The sequence below is a fragment of the Rhinolophus sinicus genome, linkage group LG03 (assembly GCF_036562045.2).
Source record: "Rhinolophus sinicus isolate RSC01 linkage group LG03, ASM3656204v1, whole genome shotgun sequence".
Lineage (NCBI taxonomy): Eukaryota > Metazoa > Chordata > Mammalia > Chiroptera > Rhinolophidae > Rhinolophus > Rhinolophus sinicus.
The window spans coordinates 8,194,600-8,220,518 of record NC_133753.1 but is presented as its reverse complement, the minus strand read 5'-3'; the positions used below and the strand labels follow the sequence as shown (position 1 = coordinate 8,220,518).

The 25,919-nt window shown below is 51.0% G+C and overlaps 1 protein-coding gene across 2 annotated transcripts in view; it reads right to left on the bottom strand.

Moving 5' to 3' along the window:
- Positions 1–25,919, bottom strand: part of SYNE3 (spectrin repeat containing nuclear envelope family member 3) — an 88,441-nt gene that overhangs the window by 61,421 nt on the left and 1,101 nt on the right. Inside the window, exon 1 of one of the 2 annotated variants that reach the window (XM_074326976.1) lies at positions 14,418–15,066. The exons of the other annotated variant lie outside the window; for it this stretch is intronic. The gene's annotated coding sequence lies outside the window, so the exon portion shown is untranslated. Of the gene's footprint in view, positions 1–14,417; positions 15,067–25,919 lie in introns of those variants that run through there. 2 annotated transcript variants of the gene reach the window in all.

Here is a 25,919-nt window from a genome sequence, read left to right as displayed (position 1 = left end):
GGGGAGCAGAGGCTGGACTGTCCAGAAAGGAGAAGCAACACCTGAAGGGGCAGGATGCGTGGCTCCAAGGAGAGGGGCCTTAGCTCCAGGACTCCCTGCCATGGTCCTGAGGGGTACCCTGGCCACGGGGTCACAGCTGGCTGCTGGCAGTGTGGGTGGGAGGTGGGCAGAAGGTGGGGAGGCAGAAACTAGCCATCAGCTGCAGGTCACAGAGCGGTGGACCGGACATCAGAGAATTGGTCTGGGCCTGAAGGGACACTGAGTGCCTAGGACAGGAGGCATGAGGTTAAACAGGTCAAGACACCCCATCAGCCTCTGGTTCAGAAAAGCTGACATTAGGTCAGTGCTGCTTTTTCTCACTGTGGGTCGTGGCCTTACCCCACACCTCAGTAGTGACGATACCTTCAGGACTCCTACGTACCCTGTGGGTGGAATCTCCAAGGCCCTGGGCCCAGAGGAGAGTGCCCCATCGGGCAAGGCCAAGCCCAGGTTCTGCTCCAGCCCCCAAGGCCCCTCCCTGAGAAGACCTGGCCAGATGTGGTGGCGCCTCCAGGATGTCAGCCCCCTGTCCTTGTACCTGCCCTCACACCTTCCTTCCCGTGACCCACACCAGTGTCTGTGACAGCATGGCAGTGACAGATGTCCCATGCCTCTTCCTCCAGGCTCCTCTCCCAAGGTCTTATTGGTCCTGGGAGTCAGAGGCACCTGCCAGGCCTCCAGCCCATCACCCCTTCTCCCAGGTAGGAATCTTCCCCACAGAGGGGAACCCTGAACCCACCAGACCTGACTGGCCGCCCGGCCCAACCTTCCTCAGCATCATCTCCCATGGAACCAGTGTTCCCTTCCCAGACTGTCTGGGCTGCAGCCTAAGGGAGCAGGTTTGACCATAGCGACCCTGCACACCTGGCCACACCTCCTGTGGCCCTCAAACCCCAATAATGTGTGAGCAGACCTTTTTAAAAGAAAATTACGGCTGCACAATAATATATCCTCAGAACCCACACTTATCAAGGAGGCCCAGAGACATGACAGCATTCTACTGGATGAAACGTCTTACCATTCAAAAGCACTGCACCAAAATACCGGGCTTTATCGCTGTGTTTGTTTTTATCAGATGAAAATTTCAGCACTTAGAGAACTCGTGGTGTCCGGAGAATTCCTCAGGCCCCAATTTGAGAGACCCTGGCCTGGAGGATGAAGCCAGCACTTGCCGGGACCCTCAAGGTGGAGTGCTCACCTAATCCTACAGCCCTACGTCGCCAGTCCCGGCATGCCAGCTACAACACACTGCCGATGTTTCTAGAAGCTTGAAATCTGGGTGCTGCCTCGCCAGTGTAGTTCTTCCTCTCCCACCCCACCCCTCCACGCCTCTTTCTGGGAGTCTCTTCCCGGTTCCCCTTTTAAGGTTCAGCCTCAGCCACTCAGAGGGGGGCACCTTTCCAGCCCCCCAACACGACCACCACCCTTAGAGACAACCCTTCCCTTCCTGGGTCCCTCGCCACGGGGCCTTGTGCAGCTGCCATTTATTGCATGTTTACTATGTACTTTATGTGGATTTCCCTACGTTCTTCTCCCAACAACCGTAGGAGGTAGGTACCAATATCGGACCTGTCTCACAATGAGCAAACCGGCGCAGGGAGGGACGACGGACGAGATGAGGACGCGTGGGCCCAGGACGGGGCCAGCAGTCTGCCTGCACTGTCTGTCCTTCATTCTCCCAATGGGTTGGTACACACAAGAGGAGATGTCTACAGGAGGGCACGGTCGGGTTTATCTTAGTGACTGATGGGGACGTGGGGGTGCCCTTATTAACAGGGGAATAACCGATGAACAATAAACACATTTGCACCGCCCAGTGTGACAGATTTTGATATATGTGTCCCTAACACCGTCACCCCAATCAAGATAAAGAACTTACTCATCACCCCCAAAAGTTTCCTGATCCCATTTCTAATCCCTCTCTCCTGCCCCCACCCAGTTCCGGGCACCCGATGATGTGTTTCCTGTCACTAGAGATTGGTTTGCATTTCTGGAGGTTTTTACACTAATGGGATGAAACAGTGTGTACTTTTTTTTTGTGGTTTTTTTTTGGCCTGGCTTCTTTCGTTCAGCGTAAGTACTCTGAGACTCACCCATGCTGTTGCTCATAGCAGTGGCTCATGTCTTTCTGTGCTGAGTAATACTCCACAGTATGTATGCACAGACCACATGTTGTTTATTCACTCACCCACTGAGGAAGAGTCTGGGGCTGTGACAAGCAAAGCTGCTCTGAACACTTGTTTGTAGACATGTGCTTTCATTTCTCTTGCAGAAATACCCAGGCGTGGAGTGGCTGGATCATTTGTAGGTGTATGTTTACATTTTTAAGACACTGTCAACTGTTGTCCATTCCCGCCAGCTGTGTGCGTGAGTTCCGGTTCCCGCACATCCTCCTGTGGTCTATCTTTTTCACTGTAACCCTTCTAACTGGTGGGCAATGAAATCTCATTGTGGTTTTAATCCGCAGTCCCCAAGGGTGAACCATCTGGTCGACTTTGCACAGGTACTTCACGACCCCCTTCCTTATGTCCCGGATGCTGGCTGAGCACTTCCCAGCCACCTCCCACTAAGGCTGTTGCTGTGCTCTGCCCTGGGCCTGTTGGCTGGAGGCTAAGGGAGTCAGGAGCTGAGTGACAGGGAGACACACAGCTCACGGGAAGCTGCCCCAATTCCAAGGGCGCTGGACTGCCAGGGGACTCCTTGAACAGGCGGTTCTCTGAGGACAAAACCAGGCACTCTGCACCAACAGCCGAGAGCCTGTAAACGCAGATGAGTGAGTGGAGTCCTTTGTGTGTATGAGGGGTCCTCTGAGCCCCCAAAGAACGCTTACCATGAGTAAGGGAAACACACTGCCAAGAAGCCCTGCTCCATCAAACGTGCAGGACTGTAACAAACATGTTCTGTTCTGGCAACCTGAAGGTAATTGTGCCGCGTTACCATGTGACAACATGTACTAGCCATGGGCTATGGTAATTGACGGGGCCGGCATAGCATGCTGGAGTAAAGGCCACATTGTTCCAAGCTACAGTTCCAACTTTCAGTGCGTTGGAAACAAACATCCTACAAGGTAGGTGCTATTATTAGCCCCATATTGTAGATAAGGAGGCAAAGCACAGAGATGTGAAATAACTTGCCCCAAAGCATGAAAGCTGGAATTGAAACTGGCAGACTCATGCCCGAGGCTTCTCATTGACCACAGCACCGTACCTGCAGACAAGTGGTCAGCACTCACCTGGTCAGCGTGTTAGGTCTGGTTGGGGAGCTAAAGGAGCAAGGAAAGCAATGGCCACTGCTAGATGGCAGATGAAAGAGCTGTGACGAGTCCTCCATGGTGGTTTACCCCACAGTTCAACCTGTCTCTCTTCAGATGCCACCCAGAGCAAGTGTTCCCATTCAGATCAAGCCTGCGGCCCCATCTGCACAGCAGTGTTTTGTCATCCATCCCTTTGCACCTGCAGCCCGTGACTGTTGTTGATGTGTCTGTCTTCCCATCAGGCTGTCACCTGGAGGGCGGAGGCTGGGTCACCCCTACTCGGTACACCCAGGCAGGCCTGGAGCACAGCTGGTGTGGAGGAGGACAACAGTGGTGCTTTCTAAATGGCACAACAGCTATGTTCTCAGAGAGGCAAGGCGGGTTCTCATGGGGCCATGCCAGGATGGGGAGTTCCTAGAACTGCCCCCAGCTTTGAGACTGGCTTCAGATCTCAGGCTGCAGGGCTAGGCCTGATGGCATGATGGGGCACCCCAGGGAGCCAGCAAAGGGTTCTGCAGAAACCTCCCTGGGTCAAGTCTCAGCATGTCCCAATTGGAGTACTTCTTAAGAATTTTCTTATCTAGCTGTGCTGTTTTATAGATAGGGTGACAGACTGAGAGAAGTTAAGAGACTCACCCAAGAGCTTGCAGCAGCTCTTGTGGCCAGGACTCATCCTGGTATAAAAACATTCTATTCCTCTGACGGGAGCACCGTATTTCTTCAAAATGATCCACAGATAAAGAAACAATAAGCTCTCTTCTTTACGGACAATTAGTTTTCAACAGGGGTGCGGAGACAATTTAATGGGAAAAGACTAGTCTTTTTAACAAATGGTGCTGGGACAACTGGATATCCACATGAAAAAGAATGAAGCTGGACCCCTACCTCACGCCAAATAAAAAAATTCACTCAAAATAGAACAAAGACCAAATTGTAAGAGCCAAAACCATAAAAGTCTTCAAAGAAAACATAGGCGTAAATCTTCCTGACCTTGGGTTAGACCATGGTTCCTTAGATGTGATACCAAAAGCACAAGCAAAAAAAAATAGATAAACTGGACTTCATCAAAACTGAAAACTTTTGGGGCCGGCCCGGTGGCTCAGGTGGTTGGAGCTCCATGCTCCTAACTCCGAAGGCTACCAGTTCGATTCCCACATGGGCCAGTGGGCTCTTAACCACAAGGTGCCCAGTTCAACTCCTCGAGTCCCGCAAGGGATGGTGGGCAGCGCCCCCTGCAACTAAGATTGAACACGGCACCTTGAGCTGAGTTGCCACTGAGCTCCTGGATGCCTCAGTTGGATGGAATGCGTCCTCTCAACCACAAGGTTGCCAGTTCGACTCCCGCAAGGGATGGTGGGCTGTGCCCCCTGCAACTAGCAACGGCAACTGGACCTGGAGCTGAGCTGCACCCTCCACAACTAAGATTGAAAGGACAACAACTTGACTTGGAAATAAAAAGTCCTGGAAGTACACACTATCCCCCAATAAAGTCCTGTTCCCCTTCCCCAATAAAATCTTTAAAAAAAAACACAAAAAAACCAAAACTGAAAACTTTTGTGTTTCAAAGGACACCATCAATAAAGTGAAAAGACAACTCACAGAATGGGAGAAAATTTTTGCAAATCATGGAAGTGATAAAGGACTTGTCTCTAGAATGACAAATAACCCAATTATAAAATGAGCAAAGGATCTGAATAGACATTTCTTCAGAGTACATACAAATAGCCAATAAACATGTGAAAAGATGCTCAACGTCACCAGCCATCAGGGAAATGCAAATTAAAACAAAAATGAGGGGTACCTTTACACCCATTAGGGTGGCTATAATAAAAAAGAGAGACAATAGCAAAGTTAGAAACTGGAACCCTCATACGCTGCTGATGAGAATATAAAATGGTGCCGCCACTTTGGAAAACAGCCTGGTAGCTCCTCAAACGATTGAACACAGAGTTACCATATGATCCAGCAATTCCACTCCTAGGTAGACATATGTCCACACAAAAATTTGTACATAAGTATTCATGATAGTTTTAAAAAAATGGAAAAAACCCAAATGTCCATCAACTAATGGACAAATAACATGTGTTCTATCCATACCATGGAGTATTTTTCAGCAATAAGAAGGAAGGAAGTAATGGTGACGCTACAACATGGATGAACTTTGATAACTTTGTTAAAAGAAAAAAGCCAGCCATAAAGGACTAAATATTTTATGATTCCAATTACATGAAATGAGTACAAGAGGCAAATCAATAGAAACAGAAAGTGGATTAGTGGTTGCCTAGGGTTTGGGGGATGAGGGGGGGGGGTGTGTGCAGAATTTCTTTTTGGGGTAATAAAAATGTTCTAAAAATGGTTGTCGTGATGGTTGTACAACTCTGTGAATATACTAAAAGGCATAGGATTGTACACTTTAAATGGGTGAATTGCATGCTATATGAATTATATCTCAGTAAAGCTGTTTAAAACAAAAAGAAACAGACTCCCAAAACTGAAGGCCATTCCAACTGATCTAGTTTAACCAACCATCTTTGCTTGAATTTCCTTAAAAATGTACCTACCAAAAGGCTTCTAAGACTCTTGCATACTTCCCGTGATGAGTGGCTCACTACCTACCACAGGCAGGCTATTCTGTTATCACATAGCTCAGGCAAGAAGGAAGTTCTTCCTTCAGGGGAGCCAAAGCGCATACCTTATCACGGTGTGCAGATATATGGGAAGCTAAGTGACTGCGTGTTCTTTTTCAAAATAAAGACCAATACCTTCCACTCACTGAGCATGTATTAGGGGCCAATGAATAGGCTCCTTCCTCTCTAGGCATTCATTACGTCACTTGATCCTAAGGCAACTTTGAAGGTTGTTAGCACTGTCCCCCATTGCAGAGATAAGAAAACCTGAGGCTCAGAGAGGTGAAATAACTTGACTTTAAAGTTTCAGAGCTTGGAAATGTAATGACTCTGTGCGATGTCAGAGGGATAGTGGATGGGGGGACGGGGGTTCACACAGTGTGAGGGATATAAATAATAAACGTCTAAGTATTATTCTGTCTTGTGCCCCTGAAACTAATAGAAAGAAAGAAAGAAAGAAAGAAAGAAAGAAAGAAAGAAAGAAAGAAAGAAAGAAAGAAAGAAAGAAAGAAAAATAAAATTTAAAAAAAATAAAAGTTTCAGAGCTGTTCACTGTTACTGCCCAAGAGGCAGAGCTGGGATTGAACTTGGGACTATTGGATTCCGGAGCTGCAGCTGACCCAGCCACTTTTGCCAGACTGCTTCAGAGAGCCTGACACCATCCCAGCATCCAAATTGGTCTTGCAGGCATTATATGAATGGCATGAAATTTTCAAATCAAGCAATGGAACAAACAGAGCGCAAACGGCCCCCCAAAAGAAAGGCTGAATGCAGCCCAGTGAGATGGGTCCAGGGCTGGCCTGGGAGCAGGAGGCGTGGCCTCCAGTGAGGGCAGCACCACGGGAAGCCCGCTGACCCTGGCAGTCTCAGAGGAAATTAAGCTCAAGGAGGCCCTCAGAAGCATTCAAATAGCCTTGGGAGCCAAGGAGGCCGCATCTGGTATTCGGAATTCCTGTGAGATGCTCCTCAATTCAATTCAACAGCATTTTGCTGAATTAATAACAAAGGCATTTTTCACACTTGAGAGACGGGTATTAACATTCACGTCCATTTTACAGATGAAGGCACTGAGACTGAGAGGAGTTTCATGACCTGCCCAAGGTCTCAGCGCTCATGGCTAAGAGACAAGGAGTCAAATCTAAGACCATTTGACTTCAACATCCAGACGTAGCCGGTGCTGAGCCAGGCGTGGGCCTGCGGATGGCAAAGCTCCTGGTCTGCAGGACTCTAAACGTGGCTGCTACAGCTGTGCCAATGGAGAGACACACCGGAAGCTCTTGGAGCCCAGAGAATGGAGCAACGATGCTGATCAGGGAACCCGGGGAGGGGGGGCTCATAGAGGACGGGACACCCTGGCTGAGACGGAAGGATGAGCAGGGCCTGAAGAAGAGAGGTGGGAAAGTGCAAGGCCAAGTTCAGAGAACTATCAAAGGGAGACAGAAGGAAGCAGTGTTGGAGAAGCAGGCTCAGGGGCCTGAACAGTACCGATTCACAGGGGTACGCCGACTTTAATTTGTGGGCAATAGGGGGCCCGTGAGGGTCTGTGGCAGGCTCTAGTCAGTGACAGACCCACAAGCAGCCGGGGAAGCATCTGGTCAACCTTCTAGAAACAACGCTGGACCGGACCAGACCAAGCAGGCTCCTTACCACGTGACACTTAGGTCACATGCTAGGAAATGCCTTGTAAAGTGCCATTTAACCCCAAGGCATCCTTCTTATTGGAAACCGCTCTTCAAAAAAAAAGGACCAAGAGGTCAAGTCAAAGGATCTTTTCTCAACAACTAGTTGAACTTGCAAACCGCTGTAGAGAGCAGCGTCCATCCTCGCAAGTGTGTGTTGGAAGCTTGTCCTCTCGGGCCCTCTCTCAGCAAACACCCAGCCAGCACCAGAGCCAGTGCTGTGTGGTAGCTAACAAGTGTCCTGACTGCTTGAATCCTGTCCCCACCCCAGGCCCATCTGACCCTATGATCGTCCTGGACAGGTGTCAAGGTCACTATGGGTCTGACCCACAAATGTTAAAGGCGACTCCTGTGGGTTGGGGAAAAGGTCACCAAAAGCTATTACATGTGAGTGCCTGCTATATGCCAGGCACTGGGCAGATGCTGTGCATCTCTCACCCACCAACCACCAAAGCAGAGGTGACGGCACCCACTTACAGGTGGGGAAACCAAGGCTCAGAGGGACCACCTCTCCTGCCCAGCTCAGGCAGCCACTGAGGTGCAGCACTGGGAATAAGCCCAGGCCCAGTCTGGCTCCAGCTCTGCGCCATGCTGCAAAATGGCCCGCAAAATGAGGAAGTAAGTCAGGAAGGCGAAAGAAAGGGGGTTCCTTTTTGAGTCAGAACAGGATTTCCCATCACACACCCGAGTGACTGCAGAGACAGGCAATGTGGGGGGTGAACCCCAGTGGCTCAGACTGACAAGGTGGCCTGGCTCTCTACAGTGAGCGTGCCTGAGTTGGGGACAATCCCGAGAGGCATGCATGGCTTGGGGTTACTGCTGATGGGCCTAGCGACATCTCCCCAGTACGTTTCTAGGGTACATGGCTGAAACTGAATCAGGACAGACAGGGACACAAATCTCAGCTGTGTGGGCCCTGGGCCTGGGGTTCCAGGAACTGACAGATGAGAAAAACCCAGCTCACTCTGACTTCTCCCCCTCGTACCTTCCTCCCACCCCGATGAAGCATGAGCCTGCAGGGACCTCGAGCGCACAGGCAGAGAGCAGGGCTGGGTTCATCTCATCTTCTCACCGAGAACCACACCAGGCCCAATTTCCCTCCATCCCAAAGCTTGGGAGACACTTAATTCCTTTTAATGACAAATTTGGTTTCAACACCTGCACTGTACCAGTCCCTGTCTGTGCTCTTGGGTGACCTGAAAGCTCACTCTCCCTTTTCTCTTCTAGAAGATGGGCACAGCATTCAATCTTCTCAACAGGAATGGTCTCCCTGGCATGCCAAAGTCTCTAAACACGGCCTTTCTCAACCTGAGACCTGCCGGAATCCACCAGCTCACAAAGGTCCTGTGGGCAGTACTCCCTAAGCTCGCTTTTCAAAATGTTTCTGTGGACCAGGGATTTAAACCTGCTTCCTCTGACAATGTGTGCGCGGTCCTGAATGGGTGATGAAGGCGCCACGAGCCCCTGAAACCTTATACATTGCGTGTGTGTGTGTGTGTGTGTGTGTGTGTGTGTGTGTGTGTGCACACTCCTGGGGAGGCCTACAGGTCTCATCAGCTTCCCGAAGGCCCGCTGACTCAGGGAAGACTAAAAACAAGCTGGCCACAGGGGACCCATGGTGTTAATCATTGACATATCTCATTGTAAATGACCCAGACTATTCCATGGGGTAGATGTCACAAACTTTCCTAGCCACTTCCATTTTGCTGGACAGTTACGTTGCATGTCTCGTTGTTGTTGTTTTTCTCAGTTTAACTACAACATTTGCAAGTGTATCATCTCTTCATAACAATTGAGCGAACCCTGGGTACCTCTGGCCACAAAGCAGAGCCCCTGATCTACGCTAGGATTGATGCCCAAATGGTATTTCTGTGACCAGGCCCTGTGCCTTCTCTTCAGGGCTGTTTTCCACGAAGTTAGTGGTCACATGGCCCTCGCTGGCTGGCTTGTACCAAGGAAGACAGAAGGATTAACCAGATCTGGGTGATGGGGGCGGCTGGGCTGGGCCAGGCCGGGTGGGGCTCCCTCCTGGTGACTCACTGCCTACCCTCACACAGTCACAAAGGCCTGCCTCTTCTGGGACTCCACAGCCAGCCTTAGCTAAGTGGAGTTAACTTCTCTGCCTTCACTTTCTCATCTGTAAAACGGGGGTAATAACAACAACATGAACGTCTTATTGTTGATCTGAGGATTAAGTGAGTTACACTGGTAAAGTGCTTAGAGTAGACATGACATAAGGGTTTTAAATAATAAACTCACACATGTGACAGTTCTACTGAGAGAAAAACAAAGACGCGGTACAATAGTCCAGCAAAAAGGAAATGGTTAAGAAAAGTTTGTGATATCCATTCCATGGAATATTCTGGGCCATTGACAATGAGAAATGTGACAATTAACACCATGGACTAACAAGGAAAAAAAAGAAAGCATGTTGCAAAATTCCATTCACTAGACTTGGGATGGGCGAACTTTTTCTGGAGAGGATGAGAGAGAGAAAGTAGTTTAGGTTTGGCGTGCCATATGGTCTCTGTCACAACTACTCCAACCTGCAGTTGTATGAAAACAGTCACAGACGATATGTAAATGATGAGCTTGCCTGTGGGCCAAAAAGTTTGTTTATAAAAATATGCGGCATTTGGCCAGTGGGCTGTAGTTTGCCAACCTTTGCGGTGCAAATTATGCAAAAACTGTGTCAGAAAAAATAAGGATCTAAAGGAATATGGAAAAAAGTAAAGAGTCCTCTTAGAGCAGTGGAATCAGAGATACATTTTTTTAAGTTCAATTTCCTTAAGGTGGTAGTAACGGTTTGTGGGGACAGAGCCAGGAGTGCAGTTTCCAGGCCCTCGGCCTCACGTGGAAAGGTGCTGGCTCGGGTAGGAAATGGCCATCAACCGTGATTGCATGGCCATCAGCTGTGGCTAGTTGGCCGTCAGCTGTAACCAGTGAGCCATTGGCCACTAATATAACTGCCATGGCTACGCTGGCGGCAAGTGGGGTCTAGCAAGAAGATGGTGGCTGAGCTAGCAAGAGTGGATTGCAGTTAGCACGGCGGAGTGCAGGTTGCAGATTGCAGAGAAGTGGTCGGCAGGTTGCAGATAGTGAGGCTCCTGCTTCCAGTGTCTCCAACCCAGCCTCCAGCAAGAATATAGTGGTGTGACTCTTCTATCTATGGCCCCGTGAGTGTTCCTTTTTGGCCTCACCCTATCCTGCGTTCTTATGTGGGGAGCAGGAGCTGAGACCCCGCAGGCCGCCCTGCATGACAAATGGCACAGCGAGCAGGGTCCCCCGCATGACACAGTTTTTTAAAAATTAAAGGACTTGGGGTGGCCGGTCAGCTCCGTTGGTTAGAGCGTGGTGCTAATAACACCAAGGTTGCGGGTTCAATCCCCACATGAGCCACTGTGAGCTGAGCCCTCCTTAAAAAAAAAAAAAAAAAGTTAAAATAAAATAAATAAATATGAAAGGACTTTAAAGTTACATACATTGTAATAACGAGGTTTCCCTGTTCTACTAGACTTCCAAAATAAGTTCAAGTGAGTGTAATTCATATTAATAAAGCCCAGGTGTTCACATTATGCTCTACAGAAAAAGTTGAGACTTTGAAGTGTGGACAGTCTGGGACTGAATCTGGCTTCTCCATCTACTAGCTGTGTGACCTTGGGCAGGTTCATTAACGTCTCTGTTCCTTAGTTTCCTTGTTTGAAAAATGAGGGTAAAATGGCACCAACAAGCACATAAAGGCCTGGCACTGAGTCTGGGGCACAGTGAGCCCATGATGTGAAGCAGCGCCTCTCGGACCTACACAGACCCACCGTGGTCAGATCCTACTGACACTGGGCCGATAACATCACCAGGAAGGAGGCAGACTAGAAAACCCAGCACTCTGCTTCCAGCTGAGCAAAATGCCTTCCCATGGTTTTCAGGTTTGGTTTATAAAACGACAGAACGATTTGAACCTCGCTCTTTAATGACTAAAAGGCACTCCAGCTGTGGGAAGAATAGCCAAAGGAAGGCCAGGTTCATTCCACAAGGGAGTTCTCGCTCGAAGGGAGTGAGTTCTCGGGGCTGGACTCCCTGAACCCCAGGAGAGACCTGCAGAGCCAAATCGATGCCCAGCTCCGGAGACCTGGGAACCAGGGTGCTTCGACTCCTTCCTGAAATCTGCCAGTTTTGCAGGAGGCGGAAGGAAGAATCAGAGTCCTTTCAGAAAGGGGCATTTAAGGGCTGAGTCAAAGTCCTTTCTGACTTAAACCCTCCAGTGTTCCACACCCCCCACCCAAGAAAGGGAACAATGCTTAGAAGGACAGTGGACGTCCTTTATCCATCTCTGCAGCCTTCCCTCCTACCATTTCCAACCTCCTTTCCCTGCATCAGGGGCTCCCTGGGCCTTTTCCATCCATGCTGTTCTTTGCCTGGCTACATTTACCCATCAGCGCTGGCGCCACTGGCTCCAGGAAGCTCTTCAGGATTTTTCAGGGGATAGATGGCTGGGAACTAACATTGCTAAGTACCTACACTGTGCTAGGTATTTATACACATCAGCTGATTGAGGTCTCCCATCCACTGTTAAGAATGAGTGTCTTTTTTTTTTAATCATCAAGGTTCAGAGTGGTTCAGTAACCTGCCCAGGGTCACACTGCAAGTAATCCTGCTACCCCATTCTCCCCAAGAGGTTTAAAATCCTCCCTGTTTGGCTGGAGTGCAAGGTCCACTGAGCTATCTAGAAGAGTCCATTCTCCGTGTCACAAACCCCTACTTTATACCTGATAGCCAAAGAGCACCCAAGTCCTTCCCTCCAGGAACCTTCACCTTCTTGGAGTCCACGGTCGCTTGTTAACAGGCTGTGCAGATTATAATTAGCACATGTCAGTTCCTGCCAGGGCTTGGAGACGCCAGATTTACAATGTGTCCGTGTGAAGACAAGGGCACCTGGCCTTGGGACTGACTTTTGTTCCTCTGCTCACTGGGGTAGCAACATGAGGGTGTTACCAGCAGGAGTGAGCGAAATCCCTGTAGACTCAGAGGTGCCGCCCTAATCTCCCAACCTCAGCACCAGAGGCAGGCGGCAGCAGGCAGCAGGGAGAAGCCGACCCCTGGGGCTCTGGGGAGTGACATGCCCCAAGCACAAGCTGGCCCTTGCGGATGAGGCTGCGTCCTCCCTGCAAGGACAATACTCCATTGTCGTGTGTAGAGCGTGGAAGCTGCCCGAGCACTGTGCCCTCGCTATTCCCCTTTGACCCCTCTCCTTGACAGACCCACTGCAGGGATAATCGGGAGCTTAATCCCTTTCCCACTGGAGAACCCAGCGTTCCCAGTTCCCTCTAACAGTCCCTTAGGGGAGCCCAGGTCCCTTCCTGCTTCTGCCCCAGAAAGGTCACGTACCCAGGTGGGGGAGAGGGGTGGTCAGCAGATACATAAGCCGGTTCTTTGTACTCCCAGCCCAGGGGCTCGTGAGGGGCAGACACACGCAGCTTCCCACGTCACACACAATCACACTGGACTTTCTAAAATGTGTTTTCTCCTCCTCACACACAATGCTGGCTTTGATGGATTTCTTTGAAGGGACTGATGGCTCACGTGCTGTGCATGACAGGCAAAAGCCCCGTCCCCGAGCTGACCACACTCCAGTAAGGCTGCCACCAGCCAGGGGAAGGTGCATTCTTTCTGCCTCCTTAGGAAGCATGCCCATGTGCTGGGCCTGAGCCATTTCCCGTCCAGGGAGGGGCAACCGCCACCCTCAGCCAGCAAGCAGGAGAGCCCTTGCCTTCATCTTTGCATTTGCTTCAAGCACATGTGACATTCTCATATAGGCTTCTTTGCTTTTCGCTTGCTAGAATCATTTAGATGATTCTAGATCCTTTAGAATGTAAGTTCCCTCAGAGCAAAGGCTGCCAATCGTATCCACTACTCCCATCCCACTGCCTAGGATAATGCCTGGCACACAGTAGGCGCTCGGCAAGGAGTTGTTGGGTGAATGAGTGAGTGCCTGTCTGCTCCATGTGTTCATTCCTTCAAGAATCTTCATGGGGACTCCAGGTGTTAAGTGCAACAGATAAAAAACTAAACCTGGGACCTTCCCCTGAGGAGCGCACAGTGTATGGGGGAGAAAGACACATAAAAAAAGAAGTCCAATTAGGGAGCTGAGCACGGTTTGGTTCAGAGGGACACAGTGGCAACAGGAGACACTGCTCGTGGTGAGGGACAGTCAAGAGAGGAGGCACACTGGAGGGGGCCACGAGAAGGAAGGGCATGCAAGAGAAGGAACAGCACGTGCAAAGTGGCACAGCATGAACTAGCATCTGAGTAATTTGCCCCGGCAGGGAGGAGATAAATGTGGAAACCCTCAACCTGTCATCCATCCATCCAACTGCATTTATTAAACACTCTGTGCTCTGGGGCAGGCAGGGCTTGGCCCGAGGCCACGCATGGTTGCTGCCTTCAGGGGGCCATCAGACTTGGGGGACATCAGAGCCACTGAGTCTTCGTGCTCACGGGCTCTGGGAGCACAGAGGAGGGGCAGTCAGGTCTGAGGCAGCACTGAGACTCAGGGGAGAGCTGACCCGTTCCACTGCCCACCCATGACCCAGCCTGCCAAAAGCCATGGTCGGAGCGGCACGACTGACCTAGGGTGACCAACTCATCATGGTTTGCCCAGGACTTTCCCAGTCTTAGCCCTGAAAGTCCCATGTCCCAGAAAACCCCTCAGTTTAGGGCAAACTGGGAGCAGTTGGTCACACCTATTTCCACCTTCACGTCCTCTCTCAAACCCGCCCCCTATTCATGACACCCACCTCCCACCCCAACCTCTTAGCCACTCACAGGTGGGGGCTGGGTGTCCAGTGGTCTGTGTCAAGAGCAGCTTTTCCTCAGGTGACCAAGAGGGAGGCGCTACAGGTTACAGACAGGACAGCAGCCGGTGAGTCTAATGTCTGCGTGTCCTGCCTGCTCCGGTTAAGTCTTCACACACGGGCAAGGGGTGTAGAAACACTGGCTCGGCCCCCCTTCCTGACTCAGCCCCTCACCACAGGGCTGCAGGCTCTGATCCCTGCACCATGGCCCTTGTCTGAGCTTTATCTCCTGCAGCGTCCACAATCCAAGGTCAGGCTTCCTCCCCAGCCTTCCTTTGTTCATTCAGAGCAAAGTCCATTGTAGGCACCCAATTAGCATGGACTGGGCTCAAGCAACAGGCAGCTAATTATGACATTTCATCTCCACTATACAGACGTGGAAAACAAGGCAAAAACTAGTCAGGAATTCGCCTCCAATATTTGTTTCCCAAGAACCGGATAATTCCATTCTTCAAAAGCAGCTACCTTGAATACTGTTTTCTAGAACCTTCTAGAGCCTTCTCCAGTAGCCCAGAGACTCAGATACCATAGATGTTCTCTCCAAAGGGGACTGAGAAAGACTTAGTCTTCCCAGGCGGCTGTTTCCGGGCTGGGGCTTCTAAACCAGAGCTCCGTTCAGAGCAGCCGAGTCCCCACTAAAATATTCAGACAGCCATCAGCCTGGCACCTCCCCAGCTGCTGGAGGTCTGGGAGGTGCCTCAAGAATTTGACGCACGGCATGGAGAGTTACAAGAGCCTGGCTCCAACGGGAAAGATGCTAATGATTAAATCAACCCTCCCTCAGGTAAGCACCTAGATGAACTTGTTTAAATCTCCCCTCTGGTCCCTTGCAAGGGCACCACCTGGGAAGAATTAGGTCTTTCGTGTCACACAGTCTTCTATTTCTACCATTTATTATTAACGCGTGACCTTGGATAAGTTCCGTAACTTCTCTGGGTTTCCTTGTCTATGAAATATCTGTGCAGGGTCACTGGACAAAGGATAAAGCAGTGCCACCCACCTGTACTCTTGCACTATTTATCGAGCTGAGAGGACATAGCGACCTGCACGGGTTGCTGCTGTGTGTGCCACGTATGTGCTAAGCCTTGCACTGATTATTTCACGGATGTGGTAGGTCCCACTATCACGGTTTCTACAGATGAAAGAACTGAGGCTCAGAAGGGCTGAGCCACCTGCCCGTGGTTCCACAGCCAGCACAGGACAAGTCTTCTCCCTCCAGGTTCCTCGCCTCGTTGCCTCTAGACTATTCACATTTGTGAAGGAACGAACTGACTGACTAACACTAGGTTCTGCTTTAATCAGCAGACACACGAGTGAGACCTGTTTCAGAGCCACATTCTGAAGAACTGACATGATTTGAACAGTCACTTGCTCAAATCTGCAAGGCCCACCTTCCACCGCAGAGACGGCTTCTAGAACACGGGGACGCGAACCACAGCCCACTGCCTGTGTCTGCACAGCAATCCAGTGATGTTAACAATTTTAAACAGTTAGAAAAAAAATTAACAGTAATATTTTGTGCCGGGTGATACGTGAAATTCAAATTCCAGTATCCATAGTAAAGTTTTATTGGAACACAGCCACACGCATTCATTTAGTGTCTATGGCTGCTTTCTAGATACAATGGAAGAATTGAATAATTGCCACAGAGACTGTATGGCCCATAACACCAAAAATATTCGTTATCTGCCCCTTTACAGAAAGAATTTGCCGACCTCTGTACTAGAAGCTCCAGGGACCAACATTATTTATTGGCTCAAGGGACATACCTCACCCCAACCCTGCCTGTCAGCACAGCATCCCTCCAGGTCTGGGAATCCAGAAGATTCCATAGTATTCCTTTCAGCAAATAACACTCTGTCCCTGATATCCAAAATGGGCTGAGCAGGCAGTGTTTTCCAAATACTGAGCTGTGTCCTCAGCGGATTTGCCCTCTGAAGTTTTCCTTACTTACAGGCATTTGGGTGTCATTTGTCATTAAGATGAGGTCTTCTCTGCGCTGTCAGGGACATGCTGTTAGAGCCACCCACCATGGCCTCCAAGACAGTGCCTGAATCACGGCTGGATCCCACATTGGGTTCCACCCTCCCCCAGGGGCCATGGTGTGAAGCCTGAGTTAAAAGTCATGTCCAGTTAAAGGACAACAGGAACCTCACACAGTTACTCAAACTCAGAAAGCAGGCACACGGACAGCTGTCCAGTAGTAACAGGTGGGTGCCACCGGACACAAGCAGAAAAAGCCTGCTGGGCCAGGCAGGGTCTGTTCACCTAAAATTCTGTTTGCTGCCCTTCTGGAGAGTTTCAGATGTGGGGGCCCTTGTGGATCTGAGACAGCGAGGCCCAGGGCCAGCACTGCTGGGAGCTGCCCTGGGATGGCAGGATCCCCACTTCCCTCCGTGGCCCATGGCGGGGGGTGTGCCCATGTGCCAGTGGGGGTGCTGGGGCCCTATGGATGCTGAGATTGTGGGAGCTGCATTCGCCAAGTTTACGCAGCAATGTCGCCAGGAAAATAGCCCTGAATCCTGGAGCGGGAGCCTCCCAGGCTGCGGCTATGATCTGACCAGGCGAGGCGGAGACGGGCAAATGCACTGCAACAGAGAGAACCGGCTGGACTGGGGGTGGGAGGATGCAGAGTGTGGATGAATAAAGCAAGACTAAGGTCATCTAGTTCCACGTTTTCACACACTTTGGCCATTTGTACATCACATCTGGGGACACCCGGACTATTATTTTTTCTCATTAGTTTTATCTTTAAAGTTTAAACCTATGTGCTTTAAAAGGAGACTTTTTATCTTTCCTTGAACTAGAAAACCAGGGTGAGGCTCAATTGTCATGTTTAGAACATCGTAAGGAATAAATGCCGTTTATTTAACTCTACCTGGTGCCCTTGCTAGCTTGCACCTGAGGCTTGCTCGTACAGAGAGACGAGCAAGAGGTAGAGAGGGAGCTGTTGGAACCAGATCAGCACCACACGGAAACGTCATCTATCCTGACAAAATCCAGTGTTTCTCAACAGTCCCTGGGCGTCAGTCCCCTGGGGAGCTTTCAAAATATATAGGTAAGTGGCCTCAGGTGCGGCAACTCACCCACTGGCCCAAGGTGGAGCCCAGGTGATTGGGAGAATATCACATAATCAGAAGGGTCATAAGGATGGTGGCAGGATGATGGAGGAGGAAGTTGCTGTTCCTCTAGACCCTGAGCTGTGGCACCACATTCATCCTGCCAGTTACCAGGGACCCTGGTCCAAACTGAGGTCTGACCTGGGTTAAGCCCCCACACTGTGTGGCAGAAGACCCCCAGGCTCACCCTAGGAGTAAGACTGAGGGGACTCACATGGCGACGTGACTTTCGTTCCACAGTCATTATAAACGAAGAAAGTCGCATTGGCCCTTAGGGATGGCTGGGACCCTGGGAGGGAAGTGAGTGACCAATGTGTGTGGTCTGCGCTCTACACCCCAACGGAAGAGTCCTCCAAAGGGGACAGGCTCGGCTGGTCGGCTCCGGTCCATCACAGCCCTTGGATCTGCTGGAGCACAGGCCTCGGCCAAGAACACCTGAGCCAAGAGCTGACTCACCCGCAGCTGTGCCAGATTCAAACACTTCAAATCCTGGGGGCAGAGGCGGGCGGAAGGACTCAAGTGTCACCCGGTCACTAGCTAGCGAGTGCCTTGGGAAAGGGGGGGGTGCGTGAAGCTGGGAATGGAAGAGCCAGGAATGCTGGGACCAAGCCCCCACTTGGAGCTGGGAATCCTTATACATCTGAGACCACATCTGCTCCTGACAGCAACCCTGCAGGGAAGGCCAGTCCCAGGGTGGTTATGTGACTTGCTAAGGTCACAGCACAGGTGGCAGAACCAGGGTCCCAGCCCACACCTGTATGATTCCAGCATTCGAGGCTGCCAACCCCACACTTCAGGCCCAGAAGCAAAGAGGAACTCCGCCAAACTATATGGTGTAAGTGTCCTTTGCCCAGGAAGACAGGTGACACCTTGCTCTGTGTGCTAAATTAATAATACTAACGACCCCTTAGCTCCAGGTGGGGGGGTTGCAGTTTGTATGGTCTCACAGCACAGTGAGGAGTGTAGCATGGGCCCCCCCCCCACCTAACAGAGAAGGGAGGTGATGCCCAGAAAGACTGTGCCCTAAAACAAAATTAAAGGGTCCTTCCTGGCGCCCCACCCCAGCCCTCTGAGCTTCCCTCTTTCTGAGCCATCGTCCCCCAGGATGAGTCAGTCTGTGTAAAGCACTCACCTCCCCCACCAGACTCCTCCCACCACAAGGCGCCCTCCTCCCTGTCCACCTCAGTCCAGGTCAGCACTGGGAAGGAATGCGGTACCCAAGGCAGGAAGCTTCTAGGGCGGAAGGGCCCAGGGCCCAGCCGCAAACATGTGCCTCTCTGGCTCCCAAACCAAAGTCTGCTCCAACTAGGAACTATGTGACTAACCCCGCTACTTCCTGTAGGGGACAAATATAGGAACTTATGGGGCCACCCCCTCACCTTCCCTAAGGAGCACATCAGCAAGCAGAGACTGCCGGGGGTACCTGTCATGCCACCTCTCCCTCCCAAACATTCAGGTGGTTTTACCCAGAAGGAAGTGGGGCCAAGAGACACCACAGGATGGAATTTTTTTAAAATGGGTTTTCTAAAATCATTTTTGAGCAAAGTTGAGTTTGAAATCAGCAAACAGATAAATAGGCAAGTTAGGGAAACCAGGCTTGATTGCTGCCTGGTGCTGAATAAAGAAACTGAACCTGGCAACTCCAACTGGCTCATATCCAACCTCCAACCACCGGCTTGTGGTCACCAAGTTCTCAACAGCTAGTGAGCAAGCCGCAGATGGAGTTCCTTGGAACCGAGCGAGAAAAGGGTGTGGATGGGGTGCTCCAGGATGGGCCTGGCTCTGGAAAACCTGTGGCATCCCTGGACCCATGTGACACGGGCCATACAGAAAGGCTTTCCTTCGAGGAATGGCCTGGCAGTGTGAGAGCCATTGGGGGTGGCAGAGAAAGAAGTCGATGCCTGGGGAGGGGGCTGAGTTCTGGGTCTGCATGTGCACGCCCAGCATGGGAAGGCCAGTGTAGGCTGGTGTTACTGGCATGAGCTCTGGGGTCAGACGAACTCACTGCTAAGTAGTTGAGGGCAGGTTATTTAACCTCTCTGTGAAATGGGAGTATCAGTGTACCTCACTGAGTGTGTGGGGATAAAGAGAGGAAATGCAGGGAGCACTTCCAGCAATGCCAACCTTCAGTAAGCACTGAACAGACGCTCGCCGTTACGATGAACCAGTCGAGGGATGTCACCCCATCTGCTTATACATTCATTCATTCATCTGTTCATTCATTCATTCGTTCATTCCATACTATGCATTGAGCAGTGACTGTGGCTAGGCTCTGGGGACAGAAAAACAATCGCTGCCCTTGTGGAGTTCATGTTCTAGTAGAGGAGACAGACGATAGGTTCAATTGCAAATAAATAATTTCACGTAGTGATAAATGCTAGAGACATGGAACCTGGTGACAGGACAGAGTGGCAGGGGTGGGACGGGGCTACTGTCTGGGCAGGAAGGTCCCCTGGAGGCTGTGAGTCTGAGCTGAGATCAGGCTGAAGAGAAGGAGCAGCCACAGAAGGTCTGGGGGAGGCCCTCTTTAGGCAGAGGGAAGAGCAAGCAGGACGACCTGAGTGGGAAAAGCACGGTGTGCTCAGGAGAGAACAAGCCCGAGGCGTGAGTCCCAGGGCGGCCAAGCGTGTGCTCCAAGCTCCAGGGCTGGGCCCCGGAGGGCCCAGGAAAGGGACAGTCCCCCGAAGAGGCCACAAAGGGAGATGACATGTGTCACACCTTGTCTCCCCAGCATCAGGTCAGGACCGGAGGCCACCTCGCTTCTCTGTGTCCTGGGATCTGCCCTGTCCACTCCCTTCAGGGTGTCGTAAGACCCTATGTGAACGTGTAAAGCCTTTTAATTAAACAATAATAGTGATAATAAAACCAACTCTCTCTGGCTGGGATGTGAGAATGAATAATCCTATATCTCCGCCCTCAAGGTCACAGGCATGCCAACAGAAAATTCAATATCATGTGTCAAGTTCAAAGGGAACATGGAAATGCAAATCACTAACCCTGGAGAGGGTGGCTGAGGAAGGCTTCTAGAAGGAGGTGCTGTCCAGCAAGGTGTTGGTGGGGAGGAGCAGGGAGGCCAGTGGGCAGAGGTAACAGCTGGAGAACAGGTCTGGGGGTGGGAAAAATCAAGCTGAATTTGGGACCCCAGGGTGGTGGTGGGGAAACAGAGAGACAGATAGCCCAGGTGGTGGAAAGCATGAAATGCCAGTCAGACAGGGGGTTTGGGACTTAAACCTCAGAGCAAGAGGGAGCCATTGCAGGCAGGTAGACAGGGAGTCACCTGCTTAAGTGACCAGGCCCTCCTGGGGGGAGGGGCAGATTGCACCTACTGCAGGGGTGTGGTTCTGGGACTAGAGAACAACCAGACTTCAAGGCACCTTAGAGCTCTCCTAATTTCAACCTCCCATTTTAAAGGGCAGGAAACAGAGACTGGCCCAGGTGAAGGTCAAAGGCAGCTATGAAACTGCGAGCTCCTCCCATTGCCACAACAGGCCAAGGTCTCTGAAGCAAGGAAAGAGGCTGCTACCCAGTGAGTCAGCCTGCAGTATTATTTCAGCAAATGTCACTTGGGAGGGGCTCGGCCCTTTTCAGATCTCAGATAGAACTCTTGGCTTCATTAGAGGTTAACCAGCGACCATGGCCCACCCTATTCCTTGGTGGTGACCAGGTGGGCCTGACTCTGAGAGTCAGCCCCGCCACCCCTTTTCATCAAGGTGTACTACAGCACGAATGCTGATGACAGACTTTTAGGGAGATGGCTGGAAGGGAAAAGAGTACTCACCCAGGGACAAGAAGATACTGTCTCAAATCCCAAGGCACCTGAGAGACAGTCCAGTCATTTCTGCTTGTGGAGCCTCAGTTTCCCCACAGGTAAAATTATAGGCTCAGATGAGATCATCTCTAGGGCACCAGCTGGTTCTGACATTCTTATTTTCCACTGCAGCTGTCACTTCTAAATACTTCCTGGACATTGCACACACCGCCTGTCCAGGCACATGCAGTAAGGGTTTGTTTCCTGTCTCTGAAAGCTCCCTTACCTGTGTCAAGTTCTATACCCTCAGGTTCTCATGTAAGCCCAGCCCTGAGTGGAGGTATCACCAGCCCCGTCAGACAGATGGGAAATCATTCCCTGTGCTGAGACTGTCCCCAGGACACAGAGCAGGGCTGGCACCTGGCCCCAGGTCTCCACTGCCCAGGTGAGCACGTGTGCCATGCCCACCATGCATCAGGAAAACCACCCCCTGAAATGTCAGTCTGGGACGCCCACCCTTTGAGCTCCACACCAGGCACGTCTGTAGAGGGAGCGCCTGAAGAACACCTCTACTTTGGGCAAAGTGAAAGTGGCCAGGAATCAAGTGAACCCTGAAAGCACCAGAACCCAAAAATGGGATGGATGCCCCCTGATCACAGGGCAAGCGCCATCGTAAGGAAGGAAGGATGGTAGTTGGAGCCATCAGCCTTAAGGGCCTTCCTGCAATCTGACAGCTGGGAGGATACCACCCTATTACCCTCGACAGTGGCATGTCCCTATGGCCCACCAGGTGGGGCTGGGCTGCCAGGAGTTGCAGCTTCTATGGAGTGAAGGACGTGTTCACAATACAGCTCACTTGAAAAGCAGCTTCTGGTCTTTTCAGTTCCCCCTCTGGGTGAAAGTCCTGCTCCATCACTCACCTGCTGTGTGATTTGGGGCCAGACATTGAACCTCTCTGAACCTGATTCCCCAACTGAAAAACGGTGTAACCATCCCATGACACTAAGCCATTCTGATAACTTAGAAATCTGTCAAGCCTGTGGCTCTCTGAAGGGGCTTTGAGTAGGAAAGGAGATCCTAGGAACTGCTTGTATATTTCCTTTCACAATGTTTCTGTTCATGAACATTCTGGAAGTGTGCAGCCATCTCATGTGTTGGCTCTCTTCTGCCTTTTTTAAATTAAAATGATGACATCAGTTCAATCTCAAGTAGACCACCGGAGGACTCGGTGGCCCTCGTCACAGCGGTAGCATGGGTGTGGCAGGTGGTGTCCTGACGAGGGTCGAGCAGGTGTGGCAGCCCAGAAACACCTGTCTTCCCTACCTACCGTGTTTCCCCGAAAATAAGACCGGGTCTTATATTAATTTTTGCTCCAAAAGACGCATTAGGGCTTACGTTCAGGGGATGTCATCCTGAAAAATCATGCCAGGGCTTCTTTTCCGGTTAGGTCTTATTTTCGGGGAAACACGGGAGGTGCCCTAATGTTGTCCTTGCCCAGGTCACCTCCCTTGCCATAAAACCACCAGATTGGTCCAGGTGACCCGAGGTTCCTCCCAACTCAAACAAGCCAGGATTTTCTGATTCGGAAGCAGAAATCATTAGGCCAGGACTTAAAAAACTCCTGTTGAGAATCTAGCTCCAGAGTGTTAATATCTTCTTGTATGACTTTGGAAGAGGGAGATTACTTCATCTGAATGAAAAATCGTGTCTGTTATACCACAGGATTTGTCTGTTTGATTTTTTAAATCCGTCCAGATTAACTTTTGATCTGTGGGTAGAGTCTGAGAGCTTTGTGGAAAATGTTCCATATGATCTTTTAATTTTATTTGTAGGTAAGATCTGATATATATATATGTATATGAATGTATATGAAATATATGCAATGTTTATATACACTATATATAATATATATATATACATATTTCTATTTGTAAATGATGAAGCATAAAAATATTGAAACATCCACAAGCCCATCACTCAAAGAAACAGTGTAACGGATCCCACTGAGAGTGGAGTAGTCTCCTGCCTGATCCTGTACCCTCTCACCCACCAAAGATAACCACCTGAGTTTGCATTTACAGATCATTACTAGGTGAATTCCTTACTCACCGCCCCTCCCCCCATGACCCTCTCAATCTCAATCTCCTCATGCCCCCACCTATGGTGATATTTGACTTCCATTTAAGGTAACCACCTCCTTGCCTCTTACCATCATTTTACTTCTCATGTGTGTATCGCTAAACAACTCACTGTTAATGTTTTGATCTTCACCATTCCCTTAGCAGCTCTCTGCTGAGTCTTTCTATGCATTTCGGAGATGTTGGGACTCCCTCCACCGAATCTGCAGCCTAGAAACCCAGGCGAGAGGTGCAAGCCACACCACATGGTCACAATTACACTGGGAGGATTTGTGATAATAAAAACCATGATAACGCCTCTCTACGGTGTGTCCCCTCTCTGTGCTGTGTCCCCTCTCTGTGCTGTGTCCCCTCTCTGTGCTGTGTCCCCTCTCTGTGCTGTGTCCCGCCATAGTGGACATTCTCCTGAGCGATGTCCTCAGTTGTCTCATTTATCCTCTGGACAACTTCACAGGGAGGAGTTGGGCGTCTTATCTCAAGTTTGGAGATGACAGGCTTCAGTTGCCAGGACTGTCCCCTGGCTGCTCCCTAGCGGCTTCATCCCCAGGAACAGCATCCCTAGGTCCTGAAGCAAAGGTCCTCAGGTGGTGAGGGGCGAGGGGAGTGTCAGCAGACACTTCCCTAACTTCTATCTGCTCCCCACAGGCTCCTCTCTTGGAGACCCAGTTGGGCTACTTTTATATGTTACAGGGGAAAAAAATGTCTGGAATCCAGGAAATGCCAGTGTCTTAATGATGACCAGCATCCTGTCAGGACTGTTCTCCTGACGATTAATGTATAATGTTTAATGATGATTAATGTACAGTGTTGTCTTTGTGTTGTCTGGGCAGGCTGTGTGGTGTAATGGAGAGCCCTGAGTTCAAATCCTGCCCCTACCACTGTGGCCTCACCTGTAAATTAACCCACAATGGCAGCCTTGCCTGCTGTCAGAATCATAGGAGGTGAGAGACAGGAAATGCTTCATAAGCGCCCACAGACATATCGAGTGCTCTGCCTGGGTCCAGGACCAGCTTTCAGTGCTGAAAGGGCTCTGAGGGAGGTAGAGGACCCAAGGCTACCCACCATTTAACAGACATGGGGACATCAAGGTTGAGAGGGAAAGAGCAGAGCTGAGGGGGAGGGAACTCAGGTGTCCCAGCCAGGCTATGTCACCCCAAACGGTGACAACTGCTCGCATGTGCTGTGTTCACACTGTACAAAATGATGTTCATGGAATGTCTCATTTAACACACATGCCATGGTTCTCTCCCTCTCATGGGGAAGGAAATTGAAGCTCTGAAAGGTGAAGCGATGTCCCCACCGTCACACAGCTGGGAAAAGGCTACGGCAGGACTGAACCCAGGCAGCCTGACTTGGCCACCCCCATCTAACAGCTGGCAACACAGGTGGCCCCCCTGCCCACTGGGCTCCCAGGGGCTCCAGAGTTTTGGAGGTTGTGCTGACCTGCCCACCTGTGTTTTCCTCCTCAGAGTGGAGGTCATCATGCAGACAAGCCAGGACCCCCCAACAGCCCCGCCCCAGATTTCTGCATCAAGAGGGGGAGGGGCAGCCCAGGTACCAACAAGTCCACAGCTGCTGGAGAACATGCAAAGCACCTGGGTTAGAGGGTTGTTCCCATAGAGACAGAAGGAGCTCACACTCACCCAGATGGGTGCCTGCAGGGAGCCAAGGCCAGCCTGCACCCTGAGGCAGAAACCTGAGCCTGGATTCTCACCACTCCCCTCCGTGCCACCAGCACATCCTCTGGCTCTCTCCTCAAGACCCCCAGCAAAACATGAATTCCAAAAATAAGCCTTCCCGGCCCACTCCCCACTCCAGCTGCCCTCAGAGGGGCCTCTGGCTGAAAACCATGCCCAGGGGCCAGCAGGCTTGGCACAGCTGTGGCTGTTGGCCTGTGAAGTGCAGTCCTGCCTGAGGAATGCGCAGACCCACACACACGTGTCAGAGAGCCCCGCTGCGGCACTGTTACAGGAAACAACAAAACAGCCTGTTGGCACTGGCGGCTCTCGCCCCTCCCTCCTTCCAGTTCCTGACCCCTGGTGCCGGTTGGCTGCCTCAGCGGCGCAGGAGGTAGGGCAGGCCCTTCAAGGGAGTCAGGCTCTGCTCTTGACTGTGTGGCTCTGGGTAAATCACTCCCCTTCTCTGGGCCTGTTTCCGCTCCTCCCCGGTGGTGGAAGGAGGCTTTTGCGCCAAACTCAGAAGGGCAGAAGTTGCTGGGAGGACGGTCTTGCCTCCTCTTGCCTTCACTCCTGTGGGATGGGGCATACCCCCTGGGCACGTAGGGCTCCCCCACTGGCAGCACACGGCTGTAGAAGGCCCTAACTAGTGCTGGAGGAAGTGAATCAACCTTCAGAAGTGAAAGAGATCCGGAATCTGGGACAGGGTCCCAGGGCAGCCATGGGCCAGCGGCGCTCCAGGGCCAAAGTGACAACCTAGTGCTATTCATTGTCACCCCACCCCAGCTGGGG